We start from the raw sequence: 12,168 nt of genomic DNA, 5'->3' as shown, positions 1-12,168 counted from the left end.
CTGAGGAGTTCCTCAAATGCAGGAGATGGATAAATGGGCCTGAATTTCTCCACAGATCAGAAGAGGAATGGCCTAAACTGGAGGTGGATCACCATGTAATTCCTGCAGATGACCCAGAGGTCAAAAGGAACCTAACAGTGAGTGTTATTGTGAATGAATCACAAAATGCTACAAACTATCTGATTCATTATTTTTCAGCTTGGACAAAGCTTAAAACCTCTGTTGCTTGGCTTTTAAAGTTGAAAAACATCTTGATGTTGCTGCAACAAAAAAGGAAAGAGTTTGCTGCTGCAAACCTGAATAAAAATGATCCAGAAAACCAAAAGAAAGAACTGGAAAAGCAGATGGAAAGGTTCAAGACCAGTGTTTTGGAAAGACCTGTGACCAAACTTCTTTTGCTGCTGGAAGCATCACCCTGAGGAATTAAGGAGATGTTTGAGGGAATAGCTCCTTTTTCCTTTTAAGTAATTGTGACAGTATTAACAATTAGGGGCCGGAATGTTGGAGCTATTTATTCTTTATTTCTTTATGCATTTGAATTTTGTTAGTTTATTTTTACATTTCTAGTTTTTGTATTATTTGCAGGTTAATAATTGTCAGTTCTATTTATCTTTTGTTTTTATTATTTGTTCTTATTTATTCGTTTTCTAAAGACAGAAAGTGAGGTAGATCAATCCACTTTCTATAAGTGTAGGGGCCTGGTAAAGGACCAGCAGGCATTTGAGTTTGGGGCCTATGGTTTTTACCAGAGCAACAGAGCAACAGAGCAACAGAGTAACAGAGCAACAGAGCGACAGAGCAACAGAAGTAGACAGGAGTAACAAAGGAAAGTTTGAACGTTATAAGTGTTTTGCTGAAAAGGAAAATAAAAGCAACCAAGATAATCAACAAGTTTGGACATTAAACTTCTTGTGCCTGCGTGAAGAATCTGGACCCCAGTACCTCATAGTGGCGGATGGAACTTTTTATTGGATGTTTGGTTTGACAAACAATCGCCACTACAGAGTATTTTCAGTTGTTTTACACTTTTTTGTTTAGTGCATATTTCCACATGTGTTATTCATAGTTTTGATGCCTTCAGTGTGAATCTACAAAGTCAATAGTTATGAAAATAAAGGAAACTCATTGAATTAAAAGGTGTGTCCAAACCTTTGGTCTGTAGTGTATACATATATATTAATTTCTTTTTATTATTATTATTTTTTGGGGGGGTGGGGGTAATATATATGTAGCATCCCAGTCCACACTCCACTCCAGTAGATGGTGGTAACACACATCAATACGTTGCTTGCTAACTGCTATAAAAAAAAGAAGAAAACGACAGATAGGAGGAGATCGCAGTCTGCTCTGCACGATGCACAGCAGAACCTCAGATAACGGAGATGTTCCATTAATTGTGGCAAGTTTCATATAAGGGGGCAAGACATTTGTTTGAGGGGCACTGCCCCCTTTTATCCCAGCACATAGCCGGCCTTGTATGAGGTTTATATGTATCTTATTAATTTTAAGCTTTCTTTGAGTAGAAAACATTGACTACATTTCTTTTTCTTGGTAAAGTTATCTTTCAGTAGTGATGGGCAGATGAGCCCTCATTGGATGTGTGGCACATTTCCCAAACTGTGTCAACACTGTGATGCTGTTGCAAATGTCACTGCTTTTGAGAACATTCTTTCACAGGGCACTGATGATGACAGCATACATGGAAATTTAATTGCAAGTTTGTATAAACTTGCACTACCCAGCATTGTAGTAGATCCTGTGGTCTTGGAGGGTTTTCCTCGGAGATGCATCTGTGGACAAAAATCTTGTGTAATAACAGATCAGGCTGAGACTCTGGCAAATGGCAAAGAGCAAAGCTTTATTTCGTCTGCAGATGGAGAACAAACACAGCAGCAAGCTCCTCTGAGTTCTGATTTGGAGCTGCAAGCTCTCACAATATATAGAACTCATGTTACACAATGCAGTCATTCCAGTTTCAGCTGAACAATATACAAGCCACGTAATCTCACTGGAGGGTCAGTTAACTCCTTGGATGATAAACATCTTCTTGTTCAAATATGTGAGTTTCCAAAAAATCAGGTTTGCTAATGGAACAATTTTGCATAACAAGAACATTGTCAAATCAGAGTATCCAGCAGGTGCATCAAACTCTTAAAACTCTGAGCTGGTGATTTTCCATAGAGAAACTTCTTAAGCCTCAGAACTTCTATCTAAACTATCTGTTCTAGTCTGTTAACAAATTCTGGTGCCTTGCTGTCGCTATCATCCTGCTGCAATTGCTGCAGGGAGAGGTCAACAAGAAACCTATCTAACTGGTTCTGCAGAGATTCTCTAGCCTCCATACTCTAACAAGGTTGAACAAAACTAATGTGGTTAAATGAGTAAAATAATTAAATAAAATTGTTAAAAGAAATAAAACAATTTTTACTCCACACATCTTTGTACCTTGATAACGGCATTGGTGGAGACATTTGAATTGGCCTTGCTCTCTTCGACTTCCATGTTCAGCTGCTGCCACAGGTTGTCATCGGAGAAAAAACTTTAATTGCATCTGTTACTAATTCATTGTAATTACATGGAGCGATCTGCAAGAAAATTAAAATGCAAAACACAATTAACAGTCATGACAAACCTGAAATGGTTGAGTTGAAGGTCCAGTTCAATCGCCTGTTTCTTCAAACACCAGGGTTTATCATGGAGTGTTAACCAGTTCATCCCCCTCACGCGATGATGCCTCAGCATTGTGGAAGAGCTCCGGTTACAGTAAGACAAAACCTGGGAGCAAATCCTACGCTTCACCTACAATATAAATAAAAGCACCGACACAGGGTTTCATCTTGTTTGCTCGGCGCATGTACCGAGGTTTCGGTGTCATCTGGCCCATCACTAACTTTCAGTAATTCAAGTTAATGGTAGCTTGCTGGAAGTTAATGGTAAAGTTATCAAACTCCATAACTGTAAGGTTAGCCTTTAATCTTAAATGTATTTTGAAGGCAGGGAAATAAATTATTCCCAATTATAATCTAGCAAATTATTAGCTACTATATTAATCAATGTTACCCTTTGTGTGTTTTATTTAGCAACTTGGATAATGTGAGATGATGCTTGTGTTCTTTGCTTTGCCGAGCTTAGCCACATGAAGACTCATTTTAGCCTAAGAACACATGGTGGGGGGGACAAACGATGCTAATGAAGACATGCTACAGGTGTGAAAGATGCTAATGAGGTTCAGCCACGAGAGATAGAAGAAGTCACTGTTTGATCAAAGACAAAGAAGCAGATGAAATATTGCCTGAGAAAACTAGGCAAGCAATTTTTGTGTTACTATTTGTGTTAACACTACACGAGTTAATAAGCTACAATTTACGCAACAAATTTTTGTCAAAGTCAAACTGGTGTTTAATCTATTTATTTATTAATAAACCTCTTGCAAACATCCACAAGCCAGAGTATCTGGTTGGAAATAATTTTGAATGCTCATTAAGTGAAAAGATACACTCATGTGCCCTAAATGATGCATTAGGAATAATAAAGGTAGGTTGTATAAACTTCTGCCAAACAAATATTTGATCAGAATAGTGTTGTTCCGCTCTAGTAATTATGATACTTGTACTAGGAAATGAATAGAATTTTGATAACTATATCCTATGCTGTTATTGCACTTTAGCCTGGCAGTCTACTATTCTGACAATGTGCAGCAAGAGGCATTCTTCGAATGGTAGTTAAATAAATGCTGAATTAAAACCACATTGTTTTTGTTTATTTGTTGTTGAGTGCCCCTACATATGCAGGAATTTCAATGTCAAATATCAAGACCTTACATTTTCAATTTGAGAGCAGGATTCAATAACTTTGCTTTTGAGAGAGTGATACAGATTTTATTTAATCTGAAAGAAGACATTTGGAGTACAAACTTTACACAGTTTTATTATCTATTCAGGGAGCTGAAAGAAAATTTTATTGGTACTTATTGGTAAGTAAAATATTGGTAAGTACTGCCATAACAGCAGTATTGATTGTCAAGAAAATCCGAGCTCATCCCACTTCCCCATGCTGGAGATTTTAGTTTAACAGTAATAATAAATAAAGTTATCTTTAAAATGAATCACTCAAGTGACATCTAGGCCCAACAGTAGACTTAAGTGTCAATAAAATAAATCTGGTTGTGTGTGTTGTTTTTGTCTCATGCAAACTTTGCTTTAATTCTACTTTTTTCTATCTAATCATAAGAAATCATAGTCAGTCAGAGAGAGTCATTAAACAGGAAAAGCAGGTTTCCTGGAAAAAGAGGAAGTAAGTTTCCAGCCTGTAGATTTATAAAAATAGTTGAGACTATTCCTTATTTTAAAGCATGAAAGTTTAAAGAATGAAATCTAAACATTTTGAGTAATTTGATAAGATTCAAAGTAAAATACTTATATTAATATTGGTTTACTTGTAATAATACTTACACTTACATTTGTGGGAACACTTACAAGAAAAACAAGTAACTGTAACTTTGGTATCAAATAATTAGAATCATTGATTATTCTTGGATTCATTTTAGAAAACATCTGTAATAACTCACATTAGGATTATAATGCGAGTAATTAATAAGTTATGGTTATAAAATTATAAATGAATGCTAAATCAGAGAAGCTAAAGAAAATAAATGTGATATAAATGTGATTTTGACATTGAACTTGAAATGGTGTAAAAGGTGTAAATGCAATTAAACATCGCTGATATGTTGGAGGTAGATGGTAGGTGAAAGGTGAAACGTTTCAGAGAAAATGTCGTGCAGGCAACGGACACAGGAGGTTGAGCAACCCTGAGACATTAACACAGACATCAGGACATAATGTCTGTAAGACAGTGATGGATATGAGATCATCTGTCTAAGCAGTCAGCCAATTAAACAAGCACAGCAACAGTACTAGCCAATGCAAACGCACCAAAAGGGTGGATAAACCCTATAAAAGGTGGGTGCAAAAGAGGAACCTTTGGTTGTATCCTCCGGGCAGCTTCGAGCCAAGATCGAGATGGACAAAGAACTCTGCAGCTGAAGAAGAGCCGGGGCCACAGAGCTGAAGACTGTCCTGCTCATGGGGACCAACCCGTCAGCCCCGCAACCTGTGGCTTCGAATTGCACTTCTCTCATCGGCTGGGTTCAGACCCCAAAGACAAAGATGAAGACAAAGACAAAGGCAAAGACAAAGAAGAAGAATTGGTGCCTTTTTTCCTGCCAGCACCAAGTCCTGTGTGACCTCACCATCCATACGGAGAAGAAGCTCATCAGACCTACAGAGATCCCTGCCTTCGCCGATCAACATCTTCCTCCTGCTGCAACACCTTCTTCATCATCAGGCCAGGTCTGGGGTTCGAAACGTCAAACTCCGTCCGTCTCTCTCAAAGGTTCCCTTTTTTAGTTCTCAGTGTCAGCAGTAGGGAAAGATAGACTAGATGACTGATTTTACTTATTTGATTATTTCTGCTACTGAATTAAGCTGTACTGACCCTTGCAAAAATGCCTTACTAATAAAATATTTAGCATAAAGAAAATCTAAAAGATGTTGTGGACATTCAGTTAATGAATCACCTTAAAGTTCTTTGATGGTTGTAAAATAGCTGTGATGTTTGATTCTGGAGAGGAAAAAGTGGAAAATGTTTTTAGGTTGCTGGTAGCCCAAATGTAAAACATCATCCTTGGGACTCGCCCGAGTCAATAAAACCTACCTGGTTCAATAACAAATGCAAGTTGTAAAATAGAGAACGAGCGACCGTTAACAGGTGTGCTCTGTGAAACTAGTTGGCTGTAGGCTGCTCAGTCTGGCTAATTCACAGAGGGAAGAAGGGTGGGACACCTGGATGTAGGCCGTCAGAAAACCAGGCGAATCGTTTCTCGAAACCAGCTTAAACAGAGTTTACTTCAGTTCTGGACAGGGTAAATCCCAGCAGATTTAGAAAACTCAATTAACCCGTTAGAAGAAGAGCTGGTAGCACATCTCCCCTCTCAGAAGAGGAAGTACGAGAGTGAGAGAGTAGAGAAAGAAAGGGGGGTGTTGCGCAACAACATGATATATCCTACCAACATCGGCCCAAATTATCATATTTGTGTATCTCTAACAATTACTATTCTGTAGTTTAGCAAATGAATCTATTATACTCTTTTAGTAAGTAAGCTGCTGGACAAAAATATACAAAAATCTGACATTATATTACATTTAATAAAAAAGCAGCAGGCTCATAAACAAGTATAAAAAATGGCTATACTCCAATTTTTAGTTTATTTACATTGCCCAGCCATTTACAGCTTTTGTGTCCATGTGAGCAATGGAATCCTTGGTGTGTGTCATTTCCTTGATTGTCCAAATCCTTGGCAATAAATACAACACAGAAAAATACACAGCTAAAAGAAAATGTCAAGCTATAAAAAAAAATAGGTACATGTCATAGAATCGTCCTCAAATAGAATTTTTGTTTTTTTTTAGGTTTTGTTGGCTCTAGTGGCCTTTATTTGAGTTTGGTCAAGTGGGTAATAAGATAGGGGGAAGACATGCAGTAAAGGTCATCAGTCCAGGAATTGAACCTGCAACAGCCACATCGAGGACTAAGGCCTCGTTATATGGGTTGTATTCTACCCTTGCACCACCATAACACCCATAGAAATACTTTTTAATCAATGTTTCTTCTCACTTGCAGCACTTGCTTACCAGTATACTGCAATACAATTGAGCAGCAACAATTCAGTGTGGGATTCAAAATTATAATAAAACTGAAACCATTCCAGCAAAAATGAACATTGCATGTAATTTAATGTGTGGGGCTAGCTGTGTGGGGCTTACTGAAGATTGCCAAACTGACCATTCAGTCCTTATCTCCATCAAGTGTTTGCTCATATAACTGATTTAATATTATTATACAGAAAGCATGAGAGTGGATATACACCTCTCTGCTTTGCTTCTTGTTTCCCCACGGCACCCTTCTGCAGGCTTTGCTCATCTCTCCTATGTCTTGTTCATTTCTCCAACTTCATTTTCACAAAATTGAACTCCTCCAACTTTCCACCCCTAGTGCTCAGACTCCTTTCACCACATGACAGCACACCTTTTCTGATTTCTCTGGCCCCACAGTCACTGGATCTCTCCCCAGCTGTGCTTCATTCCGTCAGCGATGAACTTCTCGCACCAGTTCACTGCCTTCATTTCTTGCCAGAAAGTTAAGTTGCTGACTTGTTCGTGTCTCGGCTTCTTGTTTCAGCTTGCCTGCATTTTGACCTTTTGCCTCTTAAATGGGCTCTTATACCCCTGAGGTCTCTTCCAGAGTGCGGATTTTAAGACTCCTAAGTTTGTTAACCCTAAGACGAGGGCACATCTTGGTTTCCCAATTCCAGAGTGGAGACAAACTTAGATTCAAAGTCCATTCCCATGGAAGCCGCTGATTTGAAACCAACCTGCCAATTTTTCCAGCAAACGAAGTTTCTCTCTTCTCCTCTCCTGCAGAGATGGATGCAGATGCCTGTCAAAGTATCCAATTTTCCACATTTATACAGTTGATATCAAAACCCAGAATACAACACTGATCTATCCAAACAAGCCTATTACCAGAAAATGTTTTTGATTCAGCTAACAGTCTTTTAAAAAATGGGACCAAACTGAAAGTCCTAGATCATTCTTATTCTCATCACCAGGCCAGAAGAAATAATGGGAAACTGTTGCAAATAAATTTATTCTTGCTTCTGCTGGGAAAATACAGTTTATCTGAGAAAAAACAATTATCCTATGTTCAGTCAATGTAAGAAAAATTCTACTAGAATGTTAAATTCTAGTCGAGTTAGATTTTATTTGCATCTGTTTTTTCCCCATCAGGCAGCCTTTTCAGCATACATGCGATGACTGCAACCTCTCTCTCCCTGTATTGCATAAAGAAACAGGTGATGTTTGTATAACAAGTACTGCCTAATGTAGTGCAGTAGACTCCAGGAAGAAAGAAGGTAATGCCTGCAGTTTTTCTGCACTCAAACATTAATGGAAGCCCAACTGTGTGAGTCACAGCTGAAAAAGTGTTACAGTTATAGGACTGATAAACATTCTCATCATTGTGCATGACCTTCAGGGACTCAAACTGGCCAAGTAGAACTCTTTGAACCCCTTTGAATTTAGATTTTTTAAAAATAAATATTGGCTAAAACATCTGGTTATCATCATCCTTGCAAAACCTTTGTTAGGCTTAACACTAGCGATACTCTGATCAGGATTTTTGCTGCCGATTCCGATCACCCATCGTGGGATCACTACAAATCATTGCCGATCACCGTTCACCTGGATTGACTGTTAACTTTTTGCTTTAGGTATAAATACTACTATATGATCTGGCAAAATTAAGAAAAAATCTGGTAATAAATTCACCTAATTTAGACATAAACATGCAAAGTACTTGCAGGCACAATGCAGCAGCTAGTCAGTCAAAAGGACAACAGAAAAACCTGCAATTAATAAAATAACAGTAAGGATCTCAGTACCCTAAATTATACATGAGTCAAATAAATCCCACAACACTGCCTATATCAAGTAGTCTCAAGAAAAAAGGAAACATTCATTCAAAATCAAATGCAGGTTGCATCAAATTAAACAATCCTGGGGTGCTGTGGTGGTGCTGGGGTTGAGCACGGCCCACATGGGGAGTCCTTGGTCCTTGGTGGTGGGTTTGATTTCCAGCCTGGTGACCTTAGCCACATGTCTTCCCCCTTCTCTCATTGCCCACTTTCCTGTTAGTTCATTGTCAGATGGAGGCCACTAGAGCCAAAAAAAATAATAAAAAAAAAACAATCCTGAGTAACTAAATCAAAACTTCCTGATAGGATGATTAGCTGATTAATGCTGGTTCTGATTAGCTGTTTCTGACCAAGTGGAGTAATTCTGCAGAACACCGGGAGGAGGCAGAGGAGATTGATTATTATTGTAATTTTAAGGGAAAATTTTTGTTTGTTTGCACGCTGCAGCTTTAAGCAGCTGTTCGGTGTGAGAGTTTACTGCTGGGTGAAGGTTGAACGGCGCTAAGTCTGTCACATATAACTACCAGTAGCGCATAGCAGCAGAGCAGAACCAGTGTATTACACTGTTAGCTCAAAGACTTTAATTATTTTGTTATTTGTTTAGCTTTGACCATCATGCTCTTCTGGGTGAGTATTAGTAGTTGTGTGCTGCTTTTCCTGCAGTCTGATCGTTTCGAATGTCTTTTTTTCTTGCAGTAAAGGAAAGAGGAGATCAGCTGCACATGCAGGCTGTGAAGTGAGTCACAAGTGATCGGTTTGTGTGATCGGCCAAACGAGACCGTGTTCAGCGATCGCCGATCAACCACTTTTTCACAGAAATCAGCCGATTATGATAGTTGGCCTATTCATCGGCACACATCTAATTACAACAATAACAATCCCAGTGACGTTTAATAGGGGCATTAAAAAATGGGTCGGCGATATTCAGGGGGCACAGTGGGTTGTTTGATATCAAACAGAATGGGTCAGGAAAGGAACACCGAGACATCAGAACTTAAAGAATCAGACATCAGTCTCTTCATCCCTCAGTCATTTCCTGAGACCGAAAATAATATAGCCTACTAAATGGCAATTTAAAGAACAAATCATACAAATAGATTAATAGTAAATAAATAAATATTGCGAAGAGAACATTAAAAACGTTTGTTAGGATTGTGTAGGAAGCATGTTGATATCTTTTATAAATACAATGTTTTGTGATCAATATTATTTCACTATTTTATTAATGTGGGTTGCCAGTTTGGATCAGGCTTCCTATCAAGCTATAAGAATGATAGAAAACATGCTAACAAAATGCCTCAGACATGCAGCCCATAGGCGGTTCTAGACACAGGCTAACAGAAGTGGCTCTTTGGCTCAAATATATTAAATGATTAAATATTGCCCTGTTTTTTGTTTCATTCTTTTTTAATTGCCCTGTAGGCAGCAATTTATTCACATATATATCCATTTATTATTATTGATACTTTAATTAAAGATGAGTTGTACAAGTTTATGTCATTGGGGGTAAGGGGCTTTGCGCCCATGACATGTTTGCATACACCTCGGAAAGTATGTAGTTGCGCCCCTGACCATTGACTGAGCACGTCTGTAACTGCAGATGTTGGAAATCCCACAAACTCACTTTTCCCTGTAGACTTCCAGCACCTACCCACTCTTGAGCTCAGCGCAGGTTAAATTTATGTTGCCAGGTGATTTTAAATTATGTTTTGTTTTGCACTTCTAAAAGAAAAAAAGACGGATTAAAACCTACGTGGTTGTTTTTTATTACATCTATTAAAAAGCATAGTCAATTCCCTCAACATGGGACTGTCGCTCATGCAAAGGGGATTATACCATGCACAAGCTGCAGAACAGTGAGGTAGTAAAGACTACATATGAGTGCTGGCTCAGTGAACAAGCTGCAGCACAAAAGGCCAGGATTCTACCTTTAACAACCATCTTTTAATAACAGGAACCTTGTAGTTCCCAACGGTATGCTTGGGACTTATTCATAAAAGATACCTAATATAAAACACTGTGCTTAAGCAGGTTATATAAATGCCACTGTAACTTTCTTGCTTACTTGCATCTGTTTCTCCTATAAACCACAACTTATTTCCTCATAAACTACCAGCAGAATTGAGGTTTGAGTCAAGAATATCTAAAGACATAGAAAACAGATTTTTTTAAGGGGGAAATTGAGATGAATAAAAAAATAAATGGGAATGTTTGGAAACATAAATAACCTTCTTTTAAACCCTAAACGGATGAACATAAGATCAGTCTCCCAAAACCCCAGAACGCAACCAGCTGAAAGAATTTTTTCCTCAGATCAAAATTTTGCTTGAAGGCAGAATCCTGTTTATAGCTGCGCTCACACTGCAGCCTGAAGTGACCCAAATCCAATTTTTTGTCAAATTGGATTTTTTTGCTGTGGCTGTTCACACTTCCAAATATATGCGACCTATATGTGTTCTCCAGTGTGAACTGGCAAACTACCTGAAAGTGTCCCACATGTGCAGTAGAGGCATGTTTATACTATTGGTAACACACATGCTTGCTATGCTGTATCATGCTAGAATTGCTGATATTGTGACTGTTTATAGAAGGGTAAGTAAGAATAGTCCTTCCACATGATGAGGACGGATGTTAAAATAATCTTATTCCAAATTATTTTTAACTCCACAATGACAGAATTGAGTTGACTCTTACTAACTAGTTTTGGTTTTTAAACATCAGGCCCAAAACACACCAATTGCGTCCGACTTTTGATGCATGCTCCGATCAAATTGCTCCACTAGCAAGAGTGAATATTTATGCGAAAGTATTTACTGGCAATCTTGCAGGTATAAACACAAGTTGGTCCAGCAGTAAAAAGAAAGCAGTTCAGACAAGCCCACAATTTCATTCTACCATTGCTTTTTATACTTCTAGGTATCATGGGTAAGTACACTTTGTAGCAGGTAATTTTACTTTAGTTCCAATAGATGAGTAGTAGCACCACAAGAGGTGCCCTTTTCCCTTTTCTTTTGTTGTAATGCTGTGCTAAGTAAGAACTCATGCCATGTTGTTTTTGAGATGGCATGTATGGGTCATGTGAGATAAAGTGAAAGTGTAGAATACTTCATCTGTGAGTCCTGCTGATTCAGGTTAGAGAGGCTAACACCTTCTCCACCTTCTGACACTGCCATCACATTGGCAGTGTGTACACTTTTAAGAGTCACTGTACGAAATAGATAAACTACTAACTACACCTTACTTGTCAATATTAATCTGAATGTTTTTGATAGGATATTCTTTATTTAAGACAGTCTTGTTTTTTATTTCAAATTGTGAGTAATTTTTGCTTTACTTCAGAGTAGGTTTTCCTTGCCTTTTATGGTTGGTTTGGCTTCTTGTACTCAACTTGATAAAATGTTTTGCCTGCTTTGTCTTGACCATTGTTGTTTAAGTCTATATATGCTGTCTTTTCTCGAACCTCGAACCTCTCAATAACTTCTTTGGGAGGTTCGAGGCACTGAGCAGTACTCCGGCAAAGAAAACTGTTCCCCACCAGGAAGAGGAGGCACTCTGCCTGGACACAGCCGATGTGTTGAAGACTCTGAAAAGAGTCAACCCACGGAAGGCCCCAGGCCCCGACAACATACCTGGGC

Source organism: Xiphophorus couchianus, chromosome 5 (genome assembly GCF_001444195.1).
Source record: "Xiphophorus couchianus chromosome 5, X_couchianus-1.0, whole genome shotgun sequence".
In the NCBI taxonomy this organism is placed as follows: Eukaryota; Metazoa; Chordata; class Actinopteri; order Cyprinodontiformes; family Poeciliidae; genus Xiphophorus; species Xiphophorus couchianus.
This window is presented reverse-complemented; position numbering follows the sequence as displayed.